Source organism: Mytilus galloprovincialis, unplaced genomic scaffold (genome assembly GCF_965363235.1).
Source record: "Mytilus galloprovincialis unplaced genomic scaffold, xbMytGall1.hap1.1 HAP1_SCAFFOLD_306, whole genome shotgun sequence".
Classification (NCBI taxonomy): Eukaryota; Metazoa; Mollusca; class Bivalvia; order Mytilida; family Mytilidae; genus Mytilus; species Mytilus galloprovincialis.
This window is the reverse complement of record NW_027468216.1, coordinates 1-18,677: the sequence shown is the minus strand read 5'-3', so window position 1 is coordinate 18,677 and position 18,677 is coordinate 1. Positions and strand designations below refer to the sequence as shown.

The following is an 18,677-nucleotide window of genomic DNA, read 5'->3' as shown; positions in this document are numbered from 1 at the left end:
AAAAAATCTCACGGCATTGGTAATGTACAGGTAGTTTGTCGGCAAAACCTTCCAACCTGAAATTTATGTACAGTGGACGCGTAATTAATGTTCATTCACAGAATTGGATTAATTAACCACTCCCCCTTTTTACATCTTAATTTTCATTGTGAAGCGGTTTCATTTGAATAAGACGCGAAACCGCCGGCATACTAAGCATAGCATTTGAGTCGCGAGATTATGTCGCAGATTACCAATTGAATAAGTACTAAATGCCCGTCGATTTTCTCTTGTCAAACATGTTTTTCGTGTTTCTACATGTTGTACCGACAATAATGTATAATAAACATGCCATCTATCATACATACCATGTAACACGTGGTAATCATGTACTGTCCTTATATGATCGAGTTAGACATCTTGGGTTATAAGCATCGGTGGTTCAGTGGTAGAATGCTCGCCTGCCACGCGGGCGGCCCGGGTTCGATTCCCGGCCGATGCATTTCTTTTTTCTTATCTTTGCCACTTTCTAATGTACCAACTGGCAATGAAGAATGAGGAATGCAAAGCATTACAGTTTCAATACTTAACAATAATGGACGTTTGTTTGAAATGTGCGACGGTGTTACAACATATAAAGAACTACTACGGTCTTTTTTGAAAGTGTTCGTTTACAAATCTATGTCATTCAAAGGATGAATTATTTTCTTTGTCAGATGAAAGTCAGAAAGGTCTTAACTAAATAATCTCCTCATCTGAAACTCAACTTTTTTTCCCTTAATGGCATGTATTACAACAACAGTAATGTGATAAAGATGACCAAAAACTAAAGCTCCGATGCCGGGAATCGAACCCGGGCCGTCTGGGTGAAAACCAGAAATCCTAACCACTAGACCACATCGGACTTAGTATAACTACCTTAATTTAAGCTACATATAAGCAAGGTCAAGAATAGTTGATTACTTTGCTTAAACCATGTTTGTGTCAACATATGATTTGATAACTGTGAGGTGAGAGTCTGCGTGAAAGTATGTTATTTCAAAGTTAATCCTTTCTACCTTTCTTATCCACACTTAAAGCAGTAATGCTTTGAAAGTGTTTTTTGTTCGATCTAAAAAAAAAAAAAATCTCACGGCATTGGTAATGTACAGGTAGTTTGTCGGCAAAACCTTCCAACCTGAAATTTATGTACAGTGGACGCGTAATTAATGTTCATTCACAGAATTGGATTAATTAACCACTCCCCCTTTTTACATCTTAATTTTCATTGTGAAGCGGTTTCATTTGAATAAGACGCGAAACCGCCGGCATACTAAGCATAGCATTTGAGTCGCGAGATTATGTCGCAGATTACCAATTGAATAAGTACTAAATGCCCGTCGATTTTCTCTTGTCAAACATGTTTTTCGTGTTTCTACATGTTGTACCGACAATAATGTATAATAAACATGCCATCTATCATACATACCATGTAACACGTGGTAATCATGTACTGTCCTTATATGATCGAGTTAGACATCTTGGGTTATAAGCATCGGTGGTTCAGTGGTAGAATGCTCGCCTGCCACGCGGGCGGCCCGGGTTCGATTCCCGGCCGATGCATTTCTTTTTTCTTATCTTTGCCACTTTCTAATGTACCAACTGGCAATGAAGAATGAGGAATGCAAAGCATTACAGTTTCAATACTTAACAATAATGGACGTTTGTTTGAAATGTGCGACGGTGTTACAACATATAAAGAACTACTACGGTCTTTTTTGAAAGTGTTCGTTTACAAATCTATGTCATTCAAAGGATGAATTATTTTCTTTGTCAGATGAAAGTCAGAAAGGTCTTAACTAAATAATCTCCTCATCTGAAACTCAACTTTTTTTCCCTTAATGGCATGTATTACAACAACAGTAATGTGATAAAGATGACCAAAAACTAAAGCTCCGATGCCGGGAATCGAACCCGGGCCGTCTGGGTGAAAACCAGAAATCCTAACCACTAGACCACATCGGACTTAGTATAACTACCTTAATTTAAGCTACATATAAGCAAGGTCAAGAATAGTTGATTACTTTGCTTAAACCATGTTTGTGTCAACATATGATTTGATAACTGTGAGGTGAGAGTCTGCGTGAAAGTATGTTATTTCAAAGTTAATCCTTTCTACCTTTCTTATCCACACTTAAAGCAGTAATGCTTTGAAAGTGTTTTTTGTTCGATCTAAAAAAAAAAAAAATCTCACGGCATTGGTAATGTACAGGTAGTTTGTCGGCAAAACCTTCCAACCTGAAATTTATGTACAGTGGACGCGTAATTAATGTTCATTCACAGAATTGGATTAATTAACCACTCCCCCTTTTTACATCTTAATTTTCATTGTGAAGCGGTTTCATTTGAATAAGACGCGAAACCGCCGGCATACTAAGCATAGCATTTGAGTCGCGAGATTATGTCGCAGATTACCAATTGAATAAGTACTAAATGCCCGTCGATTTTCTCTTGTCAAACATGTTTTTCGTGTTTCTACATGTTGTACCGACAATAATGTATAATAAACATGCCATCTATCATACATACCATGTAACACGTGGTAATCATGTACTGTCCTTATATGATCGAGTTAGACATCTTGGGTTATAAGCATCGGTGGTTCAGTGGTAGAATGCTCGCCTGCCACGCGGGCGGCCCGGGTTCGATTCCCGGCCGATGCATTTCTTTTTTCTTATCTTTGCCACTTTCTAATGTACCAACTGGCAATGAAGAATGAGGAATGCAAAGCATTACAGTTTCAATACTTAACAATAATGGACGTTTGTTTGAAATGTGCGACGGTGTTACAACATATAAAGAACTACTACGGTCTTTTTTGAAAGTGTTCGTTTACAAATCTATGTCATTCAAAGGATGAATTATTTTCTTTGTCAGATGAAAGTCAGAAAGGTCTTAACTAAATAATCTCCTCATCTGAAACTCAACTTTTTTTCCCTTAATGGCATGTATTACAACAACAGTAATGTGATAAAGATGACCAAAAACTAAAGCTCCGATGCCGGGAATCGAACCCGGGCCGTCTGGGTGAAAACCAGAAATCCTAACCACTAGACCACATCGGACTTAGTATAACTACCTTAATTTAAGCTACATATAAGCAAGGTCAAGAATAGTTGATTACTTTGCTTAAACCATGTTTGTGTCAACATATGATTTGATAACTGTGAGGTGAGAGTCTGCGTGAAAGTATGTTATTTCAAAGTTAATCCTTTCTACCTTTCTTATCCACACTTAAAGCAGTAATGCTTTGAAAGTGTTTTTTGTTCGATCTAAAAAAAAAAAAAATCTCACGGCATTGGTAATGTACAGGTAGTTTGTCGGCAAAACCTTCCAACCTGAAATTTATGTACAGTGGACGCGTAATTAATGTTCATTCACAGAATTGGATTAATTAACCACTCCCCCTTTTTACATCTTAATTTTCATTGTGAAGCGGTTTCATTTGAATAAGACGCGAAACCGCCGGCATACTAAGCATAGCATTTGAGTCGCGAGATTATGTCGCAGATTACCAATTGAATAAGTACTAAATGCCCGTCGATTTTCTCTTGTCAAACATGTTTTTCGTGTTTCTACATGTTGTACCGACAATAATGTATAATAAACATGCCATCTATCATACATACCATGTAACACGTGGTAATCATGTACTGTCCTTATATGATCGAGTTAGACATCTTGGGTTATAAGCATCGGTGGTTCAGTGGTAGAATGCTCGCCTGCCACGCGGGCGGCCCGGGTTCGATTCCCGGCCGATGCATTTCTTTTTTCTTATCTTTGCCACTTTCTAATGTACCAACTGGCAATGAAGAATGAGGAATGCAAAGCATTACAGTTTCAATACTTAACAATAATGGACGTTTGTTTGAAATGTGCGACGGTGTTACAACATATAAAGAACTACTACGGTCTTTTTTGAAAGTGTTCGTTTACAAATCTATGTCATTCAAAGGATGAATTATTTTCTTTGTCAGATGAAAGTCAGAAAGGTCTTAACTAAATAATCTCCTCATCTGAAACTCAACTTTTTTTCCCTTAATGGCATGTATTACAACAACAGTAATGTGATAAAGATGACCAAAAACTAAAGCTCCGATGCCGGGAATCGAACCCGGGCCGTCTGGGTGAAAACCAGAAATCCTAACCACTAGACCACATCGGACTTAGTATAACTACCTTAATTTAAGCTACATATAAGCAAGGTCAAGAATAGTTGATTACTTTGCTTAAACCATGTTTGTGTCAACATATGATTTGATAACTGTGAGGTGAGAGTCTGCGTGAAAGTATGTTATTTCAAAGTTAATCCTTTCTACCTTTCTTATCCACACTTAAAGCAGTAATGCTTTGAAAGTGTTTTTTGTTCGATCTAAAAAAAAAAAAAATCTCACGGCATTGGTAATGTACAGGTAGTTTGTCGGCAAAACCTTCCAACCTGAAATTTATGTACAGTGGACGCGTAATTAATGTTCATTCACAGAATTGGATTAATTAACCACTCCCCCTTTTTACATCTTAATTTTCATTGTGAAGCGGTTTCATTTGAATAAGACGCGAAACCGCCGGCATACTAAGCATAGCATTTGAGTCGCGAGATTATGTCGCAGATTACCAATTGAATAAGTACTAAATGCCCGTCGATTTTCTCTTGTCAAACATGTTTTTCGTGTTTCTACATGTTGTACCGACAATAATGTATAATAAACATGCCATCTATCATACATACCATGTAACACGTGGTAATCATGTACTGTCCTTATATGATCGAGTTAGACATCTTGGGTTATAAGCATCGGTGGTTCAGTGGTAGAATGCTCGCCTGCCACGCGGGCGGCCCGGGTTCGATTCCCGGCCGATGCATTTCTTTTTTCTTATCTTTGCCACTTTCTAATGTACCAACTGGCAATGAAGAATGAGGAATGCAAAGCATTACAGTTTCAATACTTAACAATAATGGACGTTTGTTTGAAATGTGCGACGGTGTTACAACATATAAAGAACTACTACGGTCTTTTTTGAAAGTGTTCGTTTACAAATCTATGTCATTCAAAGGATGAATTATTTTCTTTGTCAGATGAAAGTCAGAAAGGTCTTAACTAAATAATCTCCTCATCTGAAACTCAACTTTTTTTCCCTTAATGGCATGTATTACAACAACAGTAATGTGATAAAGATGACCAAAAACTAAAGCTCCGATGCCGGGAATCGAACCCGGGCCGTCTGGGTGAAAACCAGAAATCCTAACCACTAGACCACATCGGACTTAGTATAACTACCTTAATTTAAGCTACATATAAGCAAGGTCAAGAATAGTTGATTACTTTGCTTAAACCATGTTTGTGTCAACATATGATTTGATAACTGTGAGGTGAGAGTCTGCGTGAAAGTATGTTATTTCAAAGTTAATCCTTTCTACCTTTCTTATCCACACTTAAAGCAGTAATGCTTTGAAAGTGTTTTTTGTTCGATCTAAAAAAAAAAAAAAATCTCACGGCATTGGTAATGTACAGGTAGTTTGTCGGCAAAACCTTCCAACCTGAAATTTATGTACAGTGGACGCGTAATTAATGTTCATTCACAGAATTGGATTAATTAACCACTCCCCCTTTTTACATCTTAATTTTCATTGTGAAGCGGTTTCATTTGAATAAGACGCGAAACCGCCGGCATACTAAGCATAGCATTTGAGTCGCGAGCAGGCGCGTAGCAACCCGTACGCAAAAACGCAGTTGCGTACACATCGAAAATCTCACAAAAATAAAAATATGGTAAATCTAGTAAGAATTTAACTAAAGTAATGAAGTTAATAATAAAAAAAAAAAATATGTTAATGATCACTTTGTAGCTATATTCCGTTCCGAAAACTAGTCTTCCCTTTTCATTTACGAAATCAGCATCGTGATTCTGTTGCTGATACAAACAATTTAAAATGGCTTAGTCATCCGGGTGTCAAAATACAATTGTCACGTCTTCTATGCCTCCTTACCCTGACATCTTTTCTGAAGATTCCAAAATAACTGATGGAATAAAATATGACATTCTTTAGAGACCATGAACACCAATTCATTCTAATGAAACTGAACATGTATCTGCCTTTCGTCGATCATTTGATAGCAGAGTTGAATACAAGACTTCTGACAGCAGAGCCACGTTATGTCGCACAAAAGTTAATCCCAAAAAAACATTGACCAACTTACTTTAGCTGTTGGGGACATAATCTTTAATGAAATGCAGATGATGCCCATGTTACAAAAGACGAATTTCAAGATCGAAATTCGGAGATGGTTAACAAAATGGACTGGATATTTTGATAACATTCCTAACAAGCTGCAGGAAACGTTAAATGTTATAAACCAAGGATACCCGGGAATCTTTCAGATACTTAATGTATTTGCATGTATGCCGGTCTCGACGCCAACGTGGGCAGAACGGTTCTTTAGTACCATGAGAAGAGTGAAGACCTAGTTGAGAAAAACAATGAAAACGAATCGTTTATCTGGACTTGGTCTTTTGAACATATACTAAGAAAACAAAATTAAAACAGACACGGTTTTGGACATCTTTAGTAGAAAAAAGAAAGGAAACGGGCATTGATTTTTCATAATTAACTTTGAGAGAGAAAAAAGCTGAAAAACACGTGCCACACTGCTTGTTTACTCATAAAATAAAACATAAAGATATGTGTCTAATTCGAATTTTTATTTATGTATTATCTCAATAAGAAAAATACCATTTAAGTTGCACAGTGTTGGCTTAGAAATTAGTTTGTTTTCTAATATAAAGTGGGTTCAGCATGATTAGGTAACAAATAAAATATACCTAATCAAGCCATTTTAACCCACTATACATAAGAAAAGAAAAAACAAATTGTTAAGCCCAACAGTACGGGTTTCTTTGTTTTTCTCTGATTATTTATTTCCAAAGTTGACTTGTTTCTCCTGAAAGTAAGATTTCTGTGAGGACATTTTAAGTCCTCGGAAATTGCGAGAATGCAGGATTTTGCACCATTTATCCCAGAGCATCTGGGGGCCTTCAGCGGCCCCCATACCCCGGCCGTATGACTACCTTCTCCGGCATTGCGTACACATCAAAATTGCCTAGCTACGCCCCTGGCGAGATTATGTCGCAGATTACCAATTGAATAAGTACTAAATGCCCGTCGATTTTCTCTTGTCAAACATGTTTTTCGTGTTTCTACATGTTGTACCGACAATAATGTATAATAAACATGCCATCTATCATACATACCATGTAACACGTGGTAATCATGTACTGTCCTTATATGATCGAGTTAGACATCTTGGGTTATAAGCATCGGTGGTTCAGTGGTAGAATGCTCGCCTGCCACGCGGGCGGCCCGGGTTCGATTCCCGGCCGATGCATTTCTTTTTTCTTATCTTTGCCACTTTCTAATGTACCAACTGGCAATGAAGAATGAGGAATGCAAAGCATTACAGTTTCAATACTTAACAATAATGGACGTTTGTTTGAAATGTGCGACGGTGTTACAACATATAAAGAACTACTACGGTCTTTTTTGAAAGTGTTCGTTTACAAATCTATGTCATTCAAAGGATGAATTATTTTCTTTGTCAGATGAAAGTCAGAAAGGTCTTAACTAAATAATCTCCTCATCTGAAACTCAACTTTTTTTCCCTTAATGGCATGTATTACAACAACAGTAATGTGATAAAGATGACCAAAAACTAAAGCTCCGATGCCGGGAATCGAACCCGGGCCGTCTGGGTGAAAACCAGAAATCCTAACCACTAGACCACATCGGACTTAGTATAACTACCTTAATTTAAGCTACATATAAGCAAGGTCAAGAATAGTTGATTACTTTGCTTAAACCATGTTTGTGTCAACATATGATTTGATAACTGTGAGGTGAGAGTCTGCGTGAAAGTATGTTATTTCAAAGTTAATCCTTTCTACCTTTCTTATCCACACTTAAAGCAGTAATGCTTTGAAAGTGTTTTTTGTTCGATCTAAAAAAAAAAAAATCTCACGGCATTGGTAATGTACAGGTAGTTTGTCGGCAAAACCTTCCAACCTGAAATTTATGTACAGTGGACGCGTAATTAATGTTCATTCACAGAATTGGATTAATTAACCACTCCCCCTTTTTACATCTTAATTTTCATTGTGAAGCGGTTTCATTTGAATAAGACGCGAAACCGCCGGCATACTAAGCATAGCATTTGAGTCGCGAGATTATGTCGCAGATTACCAATTGAATAAGTACTAAATGCCCGTCGATTTTCTCTTGTCAAACATGTTTTTCGTGTTTCTACATGTTGTACCGACAATAATGTATAATAAACATGCCATCTATCATACATACCATGTAACACGTGGTAATCATGTACTGTCCTTATATGATCGAGTTAGACATCTTGGGTTATAAGCATCGGTGGTTCAGTGGTAGAATGCTCGCCTGCCACGCGGGCGGCCCGGGTTCGATTCCCGGCCGATGCATTTCTTTTTTCTTATCTTTGCCACTTTCTAATGTACCAACTGGCAATGAAGAATGAGGAATGCAAAGCATTACAGTTTCAATACTTAACAATAATGGACGTTTGTTTGAAATGTGCGACGGTGTTACAACATATAAAGAACTACTACGGTCTTTTTTGAAAGTGTTCGTTTACAAATCTATGTCATTCAAAGGATGAATTATTTTCTTTGTCAGATGAAAGTCAGAAAGGTCTTAACTAAATAATCTCCTCATCTGAAACTCAACTTTTTTTCCCTTAATGGCATGTATTACAACAACAGTAATGTGATAAAGATGACCAAAAACTAAAGCTCCGATGCCGGGAATCGAACCCGGGCCGTCTGGGTGAAAACCAGAAATCCTAACCACTAGACCACATCGGACTTAGTATAACTACCTTAATTTAAGCTACATATAAGCAAGGTCAAGAATAGTTGATTACTTTGCTTAAACCATGTTTGTGTCAACATATGATTTGATAACTGTGAGGTGAGAGTCTGCGTGAAAGTATGTTATTTCAAAGTTAATCCTTTCTACCTTTCTTATCCACACTTAAAGCAGTAATGCTTTGAAAGTGTTTTTTGTTCGATCTAAAAAAAAAAAAAATCTCACGGCATTGGTAATGTACAGGTAGTTTGTCGGCAAAACCTTCCAACCTGAAATTTATGTACAGTGGACGCGTAATTAATGTTCATTCACAGAATTGGATTAATTAACCACTCCCCCTTTTTACATCTTAATTTTCATTGTGAAGCGGTTTCATTTGAATAAGACGCGAAACCGCCGGCATACTAAGCATAGCATTTGAGTCGCGAGATTATGTCGCAGATTACCAATTGAATAAGTACTAAATGCCCGTCGATTTTCTCTTGTCAAACATGTTTTTCGTGTTTCTACATGTTGTACCGACAATAATGTATAATAAACATGCCATCTATCATACATACCATGTAACACGTGGTAATCATGTACTGTCCTTATATGATCGAGTTAGACATCTTGGGTTATAAGCATCGGTGGTTCAGTGGTAGAATGCTCGCCTGCCACGCGGGCGGCCCGGGTTCGATTCCCGGCCGATGCATTTCTTTTTTCTTATCTTTGCCACTTTCTAATGTACCAACTGGCAATGAAGAATGAGGAATGCAAAGCATTACAGTTTCAATACTTAACAATAATGGACGTTTGTTTGAAATGTGCGACGGTGTTACAACATATAAAGAACTACTACGGTCTTTTTTGAAAGTGTTCGTTTACAAATCTATGTCATTCAAAGGATGAATTATTTTCTTTGTCAGATGAAAGTCAGAAAGGTCTTAACTAAATAATCTCCTCATCTGAAACTCAACTTTTTTTCCCTTAATGGTATGTATTACAACAACAGTAATGTGATAAAGATGACCAAAAACTAAAGCTCCGATGCCGGGAATCGAACCCGGGCCGTCTGGGTGAAAACCAGAAATCCTAACCACTAGACCACATCGGACTTAGTATAACTACCTTAATTTAAGCTACATATAAGCAAGGTCAAGAATAGTTGATTACTTTGCTTAAACCATGTTTGTGTCAACATATGATTTGATAACTGTGAGGTGAGAGTCTGCGTGAAAGTATGTTATTTCAAAGTTAATCCTTTCTACCTTTCTTATCCACACTTAAAGCAGTAATGCTTTGAAAGTGTTTTTTGTTCGATCTAAAAAAAAAAAAAATCTCACGGCATTGGTAATGTACAGGTAGTTTGTCGGCAAAACCTTCCAACCTGAAATTTATGTACAGTGGACGCGTAATTAATGTTCATTCACAGAATTGGATTAATTAACCACTCCCCCTTTTTACATCTTAATTTTCATTGTGAAGCGGTTTCATTTGAATAAGACGCGAAACCGCCGGCATACTAAGCATAGCATTTGAGTCGCGAGATTATGTCGCAGATTACCAATTGAATAAGTACTAAATGCCCGTCGATTTTCTCTTGTCAAACATGTTTTTCGTGTTTCTACATGTTGTACCGACAATAATGTATAATAAACATGCCATCTATCATACATACCATGTAACACGTGGTAATCATGTACTGTCCTTATATGATCGAGTTAGACATCTTGGGTTATAAGCATCGGTGGTTCAGTGGTAGAATGCTCGCCTGCCACGCGGGCGGCCCGGGTTCGATTCCCGGCCGATGCATTTCTTTTTTCTTATCTTTGCCACTTTCTAATGTACCAACTGGCAATGAAGAATGAGGAATGCAAAGCATTACAGTTTCAATACTTAACAATAATGGACGTTTGTTTGAAATGTGCGACGGTGTTACAACATATAAAGAACTACTACGGTCTTTTTTGAAAGTGTTCGTTTACAAATCTATGTCATTCAAAGGATGAATTATTTTCTTTGTCAGATGAAAGTCAGAAAGGTCTTAACTAAATAATCTCCTCATCTGAAACTCAACTTTTTTTCCCTTAATGGCATGTATTACAACAACAGTAATGTGATAAAGATGACCAAAAACTAAAGCTCCGATGCCGGGAATCGAACCCGGGCCGTCTGGGTGAAAACCAGAAATCCTAACCACTAGACCACATCGGACTTAGTATAACTACCTTAATTTAAGCTACATATAAGCAAGGTCAAGAATAGTTGATTACTTTGCTTAAACCATGTTTGTGTCAACATATGATTTGATAACTGTGAGGTGAGAGTCTGCGTGAAAGTATGTTATTTCAAAGTTAATCCTTTCTACCTTTCTTATCCACACTTAAAGCAGTAATGCTTTGAAAGTGTTTTTTGTTCGATCTAAAAAAAAAAAAAATCTCACGGCATTGGTAATGTACAGGTAGTTTGTCGGCAAAACCTTCCAACCTGAAATTTATGTACAGTGGACGCGTAATTAATGTTCATTCACAGAATTGGATTAATTAACCACTCCCCCTTTTTACATCTTAATTTTCATTGTGAAGCGGTTTCATTTGAATAAGACGCGAAACCGCCGGCATACTAAGCATAGCATTTGAGTCGCGAGATTATGTCGCAGATTACCAATTGAATAAGTACTAAATGCCCGTCGATTTTCTCTTGTCAAACATGTTTTTCGTGTTTCTACATGTTGTACCGACAATAATGTATAATAAACATGCCATCTATCATACATACCATGTAACACGTGGTAATCATGTACTGTCCTTATATGATCGAGTTAGACATCTTGGGTTATAAGCATCGGTGGTTCAGTGGTAGAATGCTCGCCTGCCACGCGGGCGGCCCGGGTTCGATTCCCGGCCGATGCATTTCTTTTTTCTTATCTTTGCCACTTTCTAATGTACCAACTGGCAATGAAGAATGAGGAATGCAAAGCATTACAGTTTCAATACTTAACAATAATGGACGTTTGTTTGAAATGTGCGACGGTGTTACAACATATAAAGAACTACTACGGTCTTTTTTGAAAGTGTTCGTTTACAAATCTATGTCATTCAAAGGATGAATTATTTTCTTTGTCAGATGAAAGTCAGAAAGGTCTTAACTAAATAATCTCCTCATCTGAAACTCAACTTTTTTTCCCTTAATGGCATGTATTACAACAACAGTAATGTGATAAAGATGACCAAAAACTAAAGCTCCGATGCCGGGAATCGAACCCGGGCCGTCTGGGTGAAAACCAGAAATCCTAACCACTAGACCACATCGGACTTAGTATAACTACCTTAATTTAAGCTACATATAAGCAAGGTCAAGAATAGTTGATTACTTTGCTTAAACCATGTTTGTGTCAACATATGATTTGATAACTGTGAGGTGAGAGTCTGCGTGAAAGTATGTTATTTCAAAGTTAATCCTTTCTACCTTTCTTATCCACACTTAAAGCAGTAATGCTTTGAAAGTGTTTTTTGTTCGATCTAAAAAAAAAAAAAATCTCACGGCATTGGTAATGTACAGGTAGTTTGTCGGCAAAACCTTCCAACCTGAAATTTATGTACAGTGGACGCGTAATTAATGTTCATTCACAGAATTGGATTAATTAACCACTCCCCCTTTTTACATCTTAATTTTCATTGTGAAGCGGTTTCATTTGAATAAGACGCGAAACCGCCGGCATACTAAGCATAGCATTTGAGTCGCGAGATTATGTCGCAGATTACCAATTGAATAAGTACTAAATGCCCGTCGATTTTCTCTTGTCAAACATGTTTTTCGTGTTTCTACATGTTGTACCGACAATAATGTATAATAAACATGCCATCTATCATACATACCATGTAACACGTGGTAATCATGTACTGTCCTTATATGATCGAGTTAGACATCTTGGGTTATAAGCATCGGTGGTTCAGTGGTAGAATGCTCGCCTGCCACGCGGGCGGCCCGGGTTCGATTCCCGGCCGATGCATTTCTTTTTTCTTATCTTTGCCACTTTCTAATGTACCAACTGGCAATGAAGAATGAGGAATGCAAAGCATTACAGTTTCAATACTTAACAATAATGGACGTTTGTTTGAAATGTGCGACGGTGTTACAACATATAAAGAACTACTACGGTCTTTTTTGAAAGTGTTCGTTTACAAATCTATGTCATTCAAAGGATGAATTATTTTCTTTGTCAGATGAAAGTCAGAAAGGTCTTAACTAAATAATCTCCTCATCTGAAACTCAACTTTTTTTCCCTTAATGGCATGTATTACAACAACAGTAATGTGATAAAGATGACCAAAAACTAAAGCTCCGATGCCGGGAATCGAACCCGGGCCGTCTGGGTGAAAACCAGAAATCCTAACCACTAGACCACATCGGACTTAGTATAACTACCTTAATTTAAGCTACATATAAGCAAGGTCAAGAATAGTTGATTACTTTGCTTAAACCATGTTTGTGTCAACATATGATTTGATAACTGTGAGGTGAGAGTCTGCGTGAAAGTATGTTATTTCAAAGTTAATCCTTTCTACCTTTCTTATCCACACTTAAAGCAGTAATGCTTTGAAAGTGTTTTTTGTTCGATCTAAAAAAAAAAAAAATCTCACGGCATTGGTAATGTACAGGTAGTTTGTCGGCAAAACCTTCCAACCTGAAATTTATGTACAGTGGACGCGTAATTAATGTTCATTCACAGAATTGGATTAATTAACCACTCCCCCTTTTTACATCTTAATTTTCATTGTGAAGCGGTTTCATTTGAATAAGACGCGAAACCGCCGGCATACTAAGCATAGCATTTGAGTCGCGAGATTATGTCGCAGATTACCAATTGAATAAGTACTAAATGCCCGTCGATTTTCTCTTGTCAAACATGTTTTTCGTGTTTCTACATGTTGTACCGACAATAATGTATAATAAACATGCCATCTATCATACATACCATGTAACACGTGGTAATCATGTACTGTCCTTATATGATCGAGTTAGACATCTTGGGTTATAAGCATCGGTGGTTCAGTGGTAGAATGCTCGCCTGCCACGCGGGCGGCCCGGGTTCGATTCCCGGCCGATGCATTTCTTTTTTCTTATCTTTGCCACTTTCTAATGTACCAACTGGCAATGAAGAATGAGGAATGCAAAGCATTACAGTTTCAATACTTAACAATAATGGACGTTTGTTTGAAATGTGCGACGGTGTTACAACATATAAAGAACTACTACGGTCTTTTTTGAAAGTGTTCGTTTACAAATCTATGTCATTCAAAGGATGAATTATTTTCTTTGTCAGATGAAAGTCAGAAAGGTCTTAACTAAATAATCTCCTCATCTGAAACTCAACTTTTTTTCCCTTAATGGCATGTATTACAACAACAGTAATGTGATAAAGATGACCAAAAACTAAAGCTCCGATGCCGGGAATCGAACCCGGGCCGTCTGGGTGAAAACCAGAAATCCTAACCACTAGACCACATCGGACTTAGTATAACTACCTTAATTTAAGCTACATATAAGCAAGGTCAAGAATAGTTGATTACTTTGCTTAAACCATGTTTGTGTCAACATATGATTTGATAACTGTGAGGTGAGAGTCTGCGTGAAAGTATGTTATTTCAAAGTTAATCCTTTCTACCTTTCTTATCCACACTTAAAGCAGTAATGCTTTGAAAGTGTTTTTTGTTCGATCTAAAAAAAAAAAAAATCTCACGGCATTGGTAATGTACAGGTAGTTTGTCGGCAAAACCTTCCAACCTGAAATTTATGTACAGTGGACGCGTAATTAATGTTCATTCACAGAATTGGATTAATTAACCACTCCCCCTTTTTACATCTTAATTTTCATTGTGAAGCGGTTTCATTTGAATAAGACGCGAAACCGCCGGCATACTAAGCATAGCATTTGAGTCGCGAGATTATGTCGCAGATTACCAATTGAATAAGTACTAAATGCCCGTCGATTTTCTCTTGTCAAACATGTTTTTCGTGTTTCTACATGTTGTACCGACAATAATGTATAATAAACATGCCATCTATCATACATACCATGTAACACGTGGTAATCATGTACTGTCCTTATATGATCGAGTTAGACATCTTGGGTTATAAGCATCGGTGGTTCAGTGGTAGAATGCTCGCCTGCCACGCGGGCGGCCCGGGTTCGATTCCCGGCCGATGCATTTCTTTTTTCTTATCTTTGCCACTTTCTAATGTACCAACTGGCAATGAAGAATGAGGAATGCAAAGCATTACAGTTTCAATACTTAACAATAATGGACGTTTGTTTGAAATGTGCGACGGTGTTACAACATATAAAGAACTACTACGGTCTTTTTTGAAAGTGTTCGTTTACAAATCTATGTCATTCAAAGGATGAATTATTTTCTTTGTCAGATGAAAGTCAGAAAGGTCTTAACTAAATAATCTCCTCATCTGAAACTCAACTTTTTTTCCCTTAATGGCATGTATTACAACAACAGTAATGTGATAAAGATGACCAAAAACTAAAGCTCCGATGCCGGGAATCGAACCCGGGCCGTCTGGGTGAAAACCAGAAATCCTAACCACTAGACCACATCGGACTTAGTATAACTACCTTAATTTAAGCTACATATAAGCAAGGTCAAGAATAGTTGATTACTTTGCTTAAACCATGTTTGTGTCAACATATGATTTGATAACTGTGAGGTGAGAGTCTGCGTGAAAGTATGTTATTTCAAAGTTAATCCTTTCTACCTTTCTTATCCACACTTAAAGCAGTAATGCTTTGAAAGTGTTTTTTGTTCGATCTAAAAAAAAAAAAAATCTCACGGCATTGGTAATGTACAGGTAGTTTGTCGGCAAAACCTTCCAACCTGAAATTTATGTACAGTGGACGCGTAATTAATGTTCATTCACAGAATTGGATTAATTAACCACTCCCCCTTTTTACATCTTAATTTTCATTGTGAAGCGGTTTCATTTGAATAAGACGCGAAACCGCCGGCATACTAAGCATAGCATTTGAGTCGCGAGATTATGTCGCAGATTACCAATTGAATAAGTACTAAATGCCCGTCGATTTTCTCTTGTCAAACATGTTTTTCGTGTTTCTACATGTTGTACCGACAATAATGTATAATAAACATGCCATCTATCATACATACCATGTAACACGTGGTAATCATGTACTGTCCTTATATGATCGAGTTAGACATCTTGGGTTATAAGCATCGGTGGTTCAGTGGTAGAATGCTCGCCTGCCACGCGGGCGGCCCGGGTTCGATTCCCGGCCGATGCATTTCTTTTTTCTTATCTTTGCCACTTTCTAATGTACCAACTGGCAATGAAGAATGAGGAATGCAAAGCATTACAGTTTCAATACTTAACAATAATGGACGTTTGTTTGAAATGTGCGACGGTGTTACAACATATAAAGAACTACTACGGTCTTTTTTGAAAGTGTTCGTTTACAAATCTATGTCATTCAAAGGATGAATTATTTTCTTTGTCAGATGAAAGTCAGAAAGGTCTTAACTAAATAATCTCCTCATCTGAAACTCAACTTTTTTTCCCTTAATGGCATGTATTACAACAACAGTAATGTGATAAAGATGACCAAAAACTAAAGCTCCGATGCCGGGAATCGAACCCGGGCCGTCTGGGTGAAAACCAGAAATCCTAACCACTAGACCACATCGGACTTAGTATAACTACCTTAATTTAAGCTACATATAAGCAAGGTCAAGAATAGTTGATTACTTTGCTTAAACCATGTTTGTGTCAACATATGATTTGATAACTGTGAGGTGAGAGTCTGCGTGAAAGTATGTTATTTCAAAGTTAATCCTTTCTACCTTTCTTATCCACACTTAAAGCAGTAATGCTTTGAAAGTGTTTTTTGTTCGATCTAAAAAAAAAAAAAATCTCACGGCATTGGTAATGTACAGGTAGTTTGTCGGCAAAACCTTCCAACCTGAAATTTATGTACAGTGGACGCGTAATTAATGTTCATTCACAGAATTGGATTAATTAACCACTCCCCCTTTTTACATCTTAATTTTCATTGTGAAGCGGTTTCATTTGAATAAGACGCGAAACCGCCGGCATACTAAGCATAGCATTTGAGTCGCGAGATTATGTCGCAGATTACCAATTGAATAAGTACTAAATGCCCGTCGATTTTCTCTTGTCAAACATGTTTTTCGTGTTTCTACATGTTGTACCGACAATAATGTATAATAAACATGCCATCTATCATACATACCATGTAACACGTGGTAATCATGTACTGTCCTTATATGATCGAGTTAGACATCTTGGGTTATAAGCATCGGTGGTTCAGTGGTAGAATGCTCGCCTGCCACGCGGGCGGCCCGGGTTCGATTCCCGGCCGATGCATTTCTTTTTTCTTATCTTTGCCACTTTCTAATGTACCAACTGGCAATGAAGAATGAGGAATGCAAAGCATTACAGTTTCAATACTTAACAATAATGGACGTTTGTTTGAAATGTGCGACGGTGTTACAACATATAAAGAACTACTACGGTCTTTTTTGAAAGTGTTCGTTTACAAATCTATGTCATTCAAAGGATGAATTATTTTCTTTGTCAGATGAAAGTCAGAAAGGTCTTAACTAAATAATCTCCTCATCTGAAACTCAACTTTTTTTCCCTTAATGGCATGTATTACAACAACAGTAATGTGATAAAGATGACCAAAAACTAAAGCTCCGATGCCGGGAATCGAACCCGGGCCGTCTGGGTGAAAACCAGAAATCCTAACCACTAGACCACATCGGACTTAGTATAACTACCTTAATTTAAGCTACATATAAGCAAGGTCAAGAATAGTTGATTACTTTGCTTAAACCATGTTTGTGTCAACATATGATTTGATAACTGTGAGGTGAGAGTCTGCGTGAAAGTATGTTATTTCAAAGTTAATCCTTTCTACCTTTCTTATCCACACTTAAAGCAGTAATGCTTTGAAAGTGTTTTTTGTTCGATCTAAAAAAAAAAAAAATCTCACGGCATTGGTAATGTACAGGTAGTTTGTCGGCAAAACCTTCCAACCTGAAATTTATGTACAGTGGACGCGTAATTAATGTTCATTCACAGAATTGGATTAATTAACCACTCCCCCTTTTTACATCTTAATTTTCATTGTGAAGCGGTTTCATTTGAATAAGACGCGAAACCGCCGGCATACTAAGCATAGCATTTGAGTCGCGAGATTATGTCGCAGATTACCAATTGAATAAGTACTAAATGCCCGTCGATTTTCTCTTGTCAAACATGTTTTTCGTGTTTCTACATGTTGTACCGACAATAATGTATAATAAACATGCCATCTATCATACATACCATGTAACACGTGGTAATCATGTACTGTCCTTATATGATCGAGTTAGACATCTTGGGTTATAAGCATCGGTGGTTCAGTGGTAGAATGCTCGCCTGCCACGCGGGCGGCCCGGGTTCGATTCCCGGCCGATGCATTTCTTTTTTCTTATCTTTGCCACTTTCTAATGTACCAACTGGCAATGAAGAATGAGGAATGCAAAGCATTACAGTTTCAATACTTAACAATAATGGACGTTTGTTTGAAATGTGCGACGGTGTTACAACATATAAAGAACTACTACGGTCTTTTTTGAAAGTGTTCGTTTACAAATCTATGTCATTCAAAGGATGAATTATTTTCTTTGTCAGATGAAAGTCAGAAAGGTCTTAACTAAATAATCTCCTCATCTGAAACTCAACTTTTTTTCCC

At 37.4% G+C, this 18,677-nt stretch overlaps 31 non-coding genes across 31 annotated transcripts; 16 read left to right on the top strand and 15 right to left on the bottom strand.

Moving 5' to 3' along the window:
- Nucleotides 1-410: 410 nt before the first annotated feature.
- Trnag-gcc (transfer RNA glycine (anticodon GCC)) lies at nt 411-481 on the top strand. Its single transcript has one exon. It is a non-coding gene; the product is annotated as a tRNA-Gly (tRNA).
- Nucleotides 482-811: 330 nt separating this feature from the next.
- On the bottom strand, nt 812-883 carry Trnae-uuc (transfer RNA glutamic acid (anticodon UUC)). The gene has a single exon. It is a non-coding gene; the product is annotated as a tRNA-Glu (tRNA).
- Nucleotides 884-1,510: 627 nt separating this feature from the next.
- Nucleotides 1,511-1,581, top strand: Trnag-gcc (transfer RNA glycine (anticodon GCC)). The gene has a single exon. It is a non-coding gene; the product is annotated as a tRNA-Gly (tRNA).
- A 330-nt stretch (nt 1,582-1,911) lies between these two features.
- Trnae-uuc (transfer RNA glutamic acid (anticodon UUC)) lies at nt 1,912-1,983 on the bottom strand. The gene has a single exon. It is a non-coding gene; the product is annotated as a tRNA-Glu (tRNA).
- A 627-nt stretch (nt 1,984-2,610) lies between these two features.
- On the top strand, nt 2,611-2,681 carry Trnag-gcc (transfer RNA glycine (anticodon GCC)). The gene has a single exon. It is a non-coding gene; the product is annotated as a tRNA-Gly (tRNA).
- A 330-nt stretch (nt 2,682-3,011) lies between these two features.
- On the bottom strand, nt 3,012-3,083 carry Trnae-uuc (transfer RNA glutamic acid (anticodon UUC)). The gene has a single exon. It is a non-coding gene; the product is annotated as a tRNA-Glu (tRNA).
- A 627-nt stretch (nt 3,084-3,710) lies between these two features.
- On the top strand, nt 3,711-3,781 carry Trnag-gcc (transfer RNA glycine (anticodon GCC)). The gene has a single exon. It is a non-coding gene; the product is annotated as a tRNA-Gly (tRNA).
- A 330-nt stretch (nt 3,782-4,111) lies between these two features.
- Trnae-uuc (transfer RNA glutamic acid (anticodon UUC)) lies at nt 4,112-4,183 on the bottom strand. The gene has a single exon. It is a non-coding gene; the product is annotated as a tRNA-Glu (tRNA).
- Nucleotides 4,184-4,810: 627 nt separating this feature from the next.
- On the top strand, nt 4,811-4,881 carry Trnag-gcc (transfer RNA glycine (anticodon GCC)). Its single transcript has one exon. It is a non-coding gene; the product is annotated as a tRNA-Gly (tRNA).
- Nucleotides 4,882-5,211: 330 nt separating this feature from the next.
- Nucleotides 5,212-5,283, bottom strand: Trnae-uuc (transfer RNA glutamic acid (anticodon UUC)). The gene has a single exon. It is a non-coding gene; the product is annotated as a tRNA-Glu (tRNA).
- Nucleotides 5,284-7,332: 2,049 nt separating this feature from the next.
- Trnag-gcc (transfer RNA glycine (anticodon GCC)) lies at nt 7,333-7,403 on the top strand. Its single transcript has one exon. It is a non-coding gene; the product is annotated as a tRNA-Gly (tRNA).
- Nucleotides 7,404-7,733: 330 nt separating this feature from the next.
- On the bottom strand, nt 7,734-7,805 carry Trnae-uuc (transfer RNA glutamic acid (anticodon UUC)). The gene has a single exon. It is a non-coding gene; the product is annotated as a tRNA-Glu (tRNA).
- Nucleotides 7,806-8,431: 626 nt separating this feature from the next.
- Nucleotides 8,432-8,502, top strand: Trnag-gcc (transfer RNA glycine (anticodon GCC)). The gene has a single exon. It is a non-coding gene; the product is annotated as a tRNA-Gly (tRNA).
- Nucleotides 8,503-8,832: 330 nt separating this feature from the next.
- On the bottom strand, nt 8,833-8,904 carry Trnae-uuc (transfer RNA glutamic acid (anticodon UUC)). Its single transcript has one exon. It is a non-coding gene; the product is annotated as a tRNA-Glu (tRNA).
- A 627-nt stretch (nt 8,905-9,531) lies between these two features.
- Trnag-gcc (transfer RNA glycine (anticodon GCC)) lies at nt 9,532-9,602 on the top strand. Its single transcript has one exon. It is a non-coding gene; the product is annotated as a tRNA-Gly (tRNA).
- A 330-nt stretch (nt 9,603-9,932) lies between these two features.
- Trnae-uuc (transfer RNA glutamic acid (anticodon UUC)) lies at nt 9,933-10,004 on the bottom strand. The gene has a single exon. It is a non-coding gene; the product is annotated as a tRNA-Glu (tRNA).
- A 627-nt stretch (nt 10,005-10,631) lies between these two features.
- Nucleotides 10,632-10,702, top strand: Trnag-gcc (transfer RNA glycine (anticodon GCC)). Its single transcript has one exon. It is a non-coding gene; the product is annotated as a tRNA-Gly (tRNA).
- Nucleotides 10,703-11,032: 330 nt separating this feature from the next.
- On the bottom strand, nt 11,033-11,104 carry Trnae-uuc (transfer RNA glutamic acid (anticodon UUC)). The gene has a single exon. It is a non-coding gene; the product is annotated as a tRNA-Glu (tRNA).
- A 627-nt stretch (nt 11,105-11,731) lies between these two features.
- Trnag-gcc (transfer RNA glycine (anticodon GCC)) lies at nt 11,732-11,802 on the top strand. The gene has a single exon. It is a non-coding gene; the product is annotated as a tRNA-Gly (tRNA).
- A 330-nt stretch (nt 11,803-12,132) lies between these two features.
- On the bottom strand, nt 12,133-12,204 carry Trnae-uuc (transfer RNA glutamic acid (anticodon UUC)). Its single transcript has one exon. It is a non-coding gene; the product is annotated as a tRNA-Glu (tRNA).
- Nucleotides 12,205-12,831: 627 nt separating this feature from the next.
- On the top strand, nt 12,832-12,902 carry Trnag-gcc (transfer RNA glycine (anticodon GCC)). The gene has a single exon. It is a non-coding gene; the product is annotated as a tRNA-Gly (tRNA).
- Nucleotides 12,903-13,232: 330 nt separating this feature from the next.
- Trnae-uuc (transfer RNA glutamic acid (anticodon UUC)) lies at nt 13,233-13,304 on the bottom strand. The gene has a single exon. It is a non-coding gene; the product is annotated as a tRNA-Glu (tRNA).
- A 627-nt stretch (nt 13,305-13,931) lies between these two features.
- On the top strand, nt 13,932-14,002 carry Trnag-gcc (transfer RNA glycine (anticodon GCC)). The gene has a single exon. It is a non-coding gene; the product is annotated as a tRNA-Gly (tRNA).
- A 330-nt stretch (nt 14,003-14,332) lies between these two features.
- Nucleotides 14,333-14,404, bottom strand: Trnae-uuc (transfer RNA glutamic acid (anticodon UUC)). The gene has a single exon. It is a non-coding gene; the product is annotated as a tRNA-Glu (tRNA).
- Nucleotides 14,405-15,031: 627 nt separating this feature from the next.
- On the top strand, nt 15,032-15,102 carry Trnag-gcc (transfer RNA glycine (anticodon GCC)). The gene has a single exon. It is a non-coding gene; the product is annotated as a tRNA-Gly (tRNA).
- A 330-nt stretch (nt 15,103-15,432) lies between these two features.
- On the bottom strand, nt 15,433-15,504 carry Trnae-uuc (transfer RNA glutamic acid (anticodon UUC)). The gene has a single exon. It is a non-coding gene; the product is annotated as a tRNA-Glu (tRNA).
- Nucleotides 15,505-16,131: 627 nt separating this feature from the next.
- On the top strand, nt 16,132-16,202 carry Trnag-gcc (transfer RNA glycine (anticodon GCC)). The gene has a single exon. It is a non-coding gene; the product is annotated as a tRNA-Gly (tRNA).
- Nucleotides 16,203-16,532: 330 nt separating this feature from the next.
- On the bottom strand, nt 16,533-16,604 carry Trnae-uuc (transfer RNA glutamic acid (anticodon UUC)). The gene has a single exon. It is a non-coding gene; the product is annotated as a tRNA-Glu (tRNA).
- A 627-nt stretch (nt 16,605-17,231) lies between these two features.
- Trnag-gcc (transfer RNA glycine (anticodon GCC)) lies at nt 17,232-17,302 on the top strand. The gene has a single exon. It is a non-coding gene; the product is annotated as a tRNA-Gly (tRNA).
- A 330-nt stretch (nt 17,303-17,632) lies between these two features.
- Trnae-uuc (transfer RNA glutamic acid (anticodon UUC)) lies at nt 17,633-17,704 on the bottom strand. Its single transcript has one exon. It is a non-coding gene; the product is annotated as a tRNA-Glu (tRNA).
- A 627-nt stretch (nt 17,705-18,331) lies between these two features.
- Nucleotides 18,332-18,402, top strand: Trnag-gcc (transfer RNA glycine (anticodon GCC)). Its single transcript has one exon. It is a non-coding gene; the product is annotated as a tRNA-Gly (tRNA).
- Nucleotides 18,403-18,677: the final 275 nt, after the last annotated feature.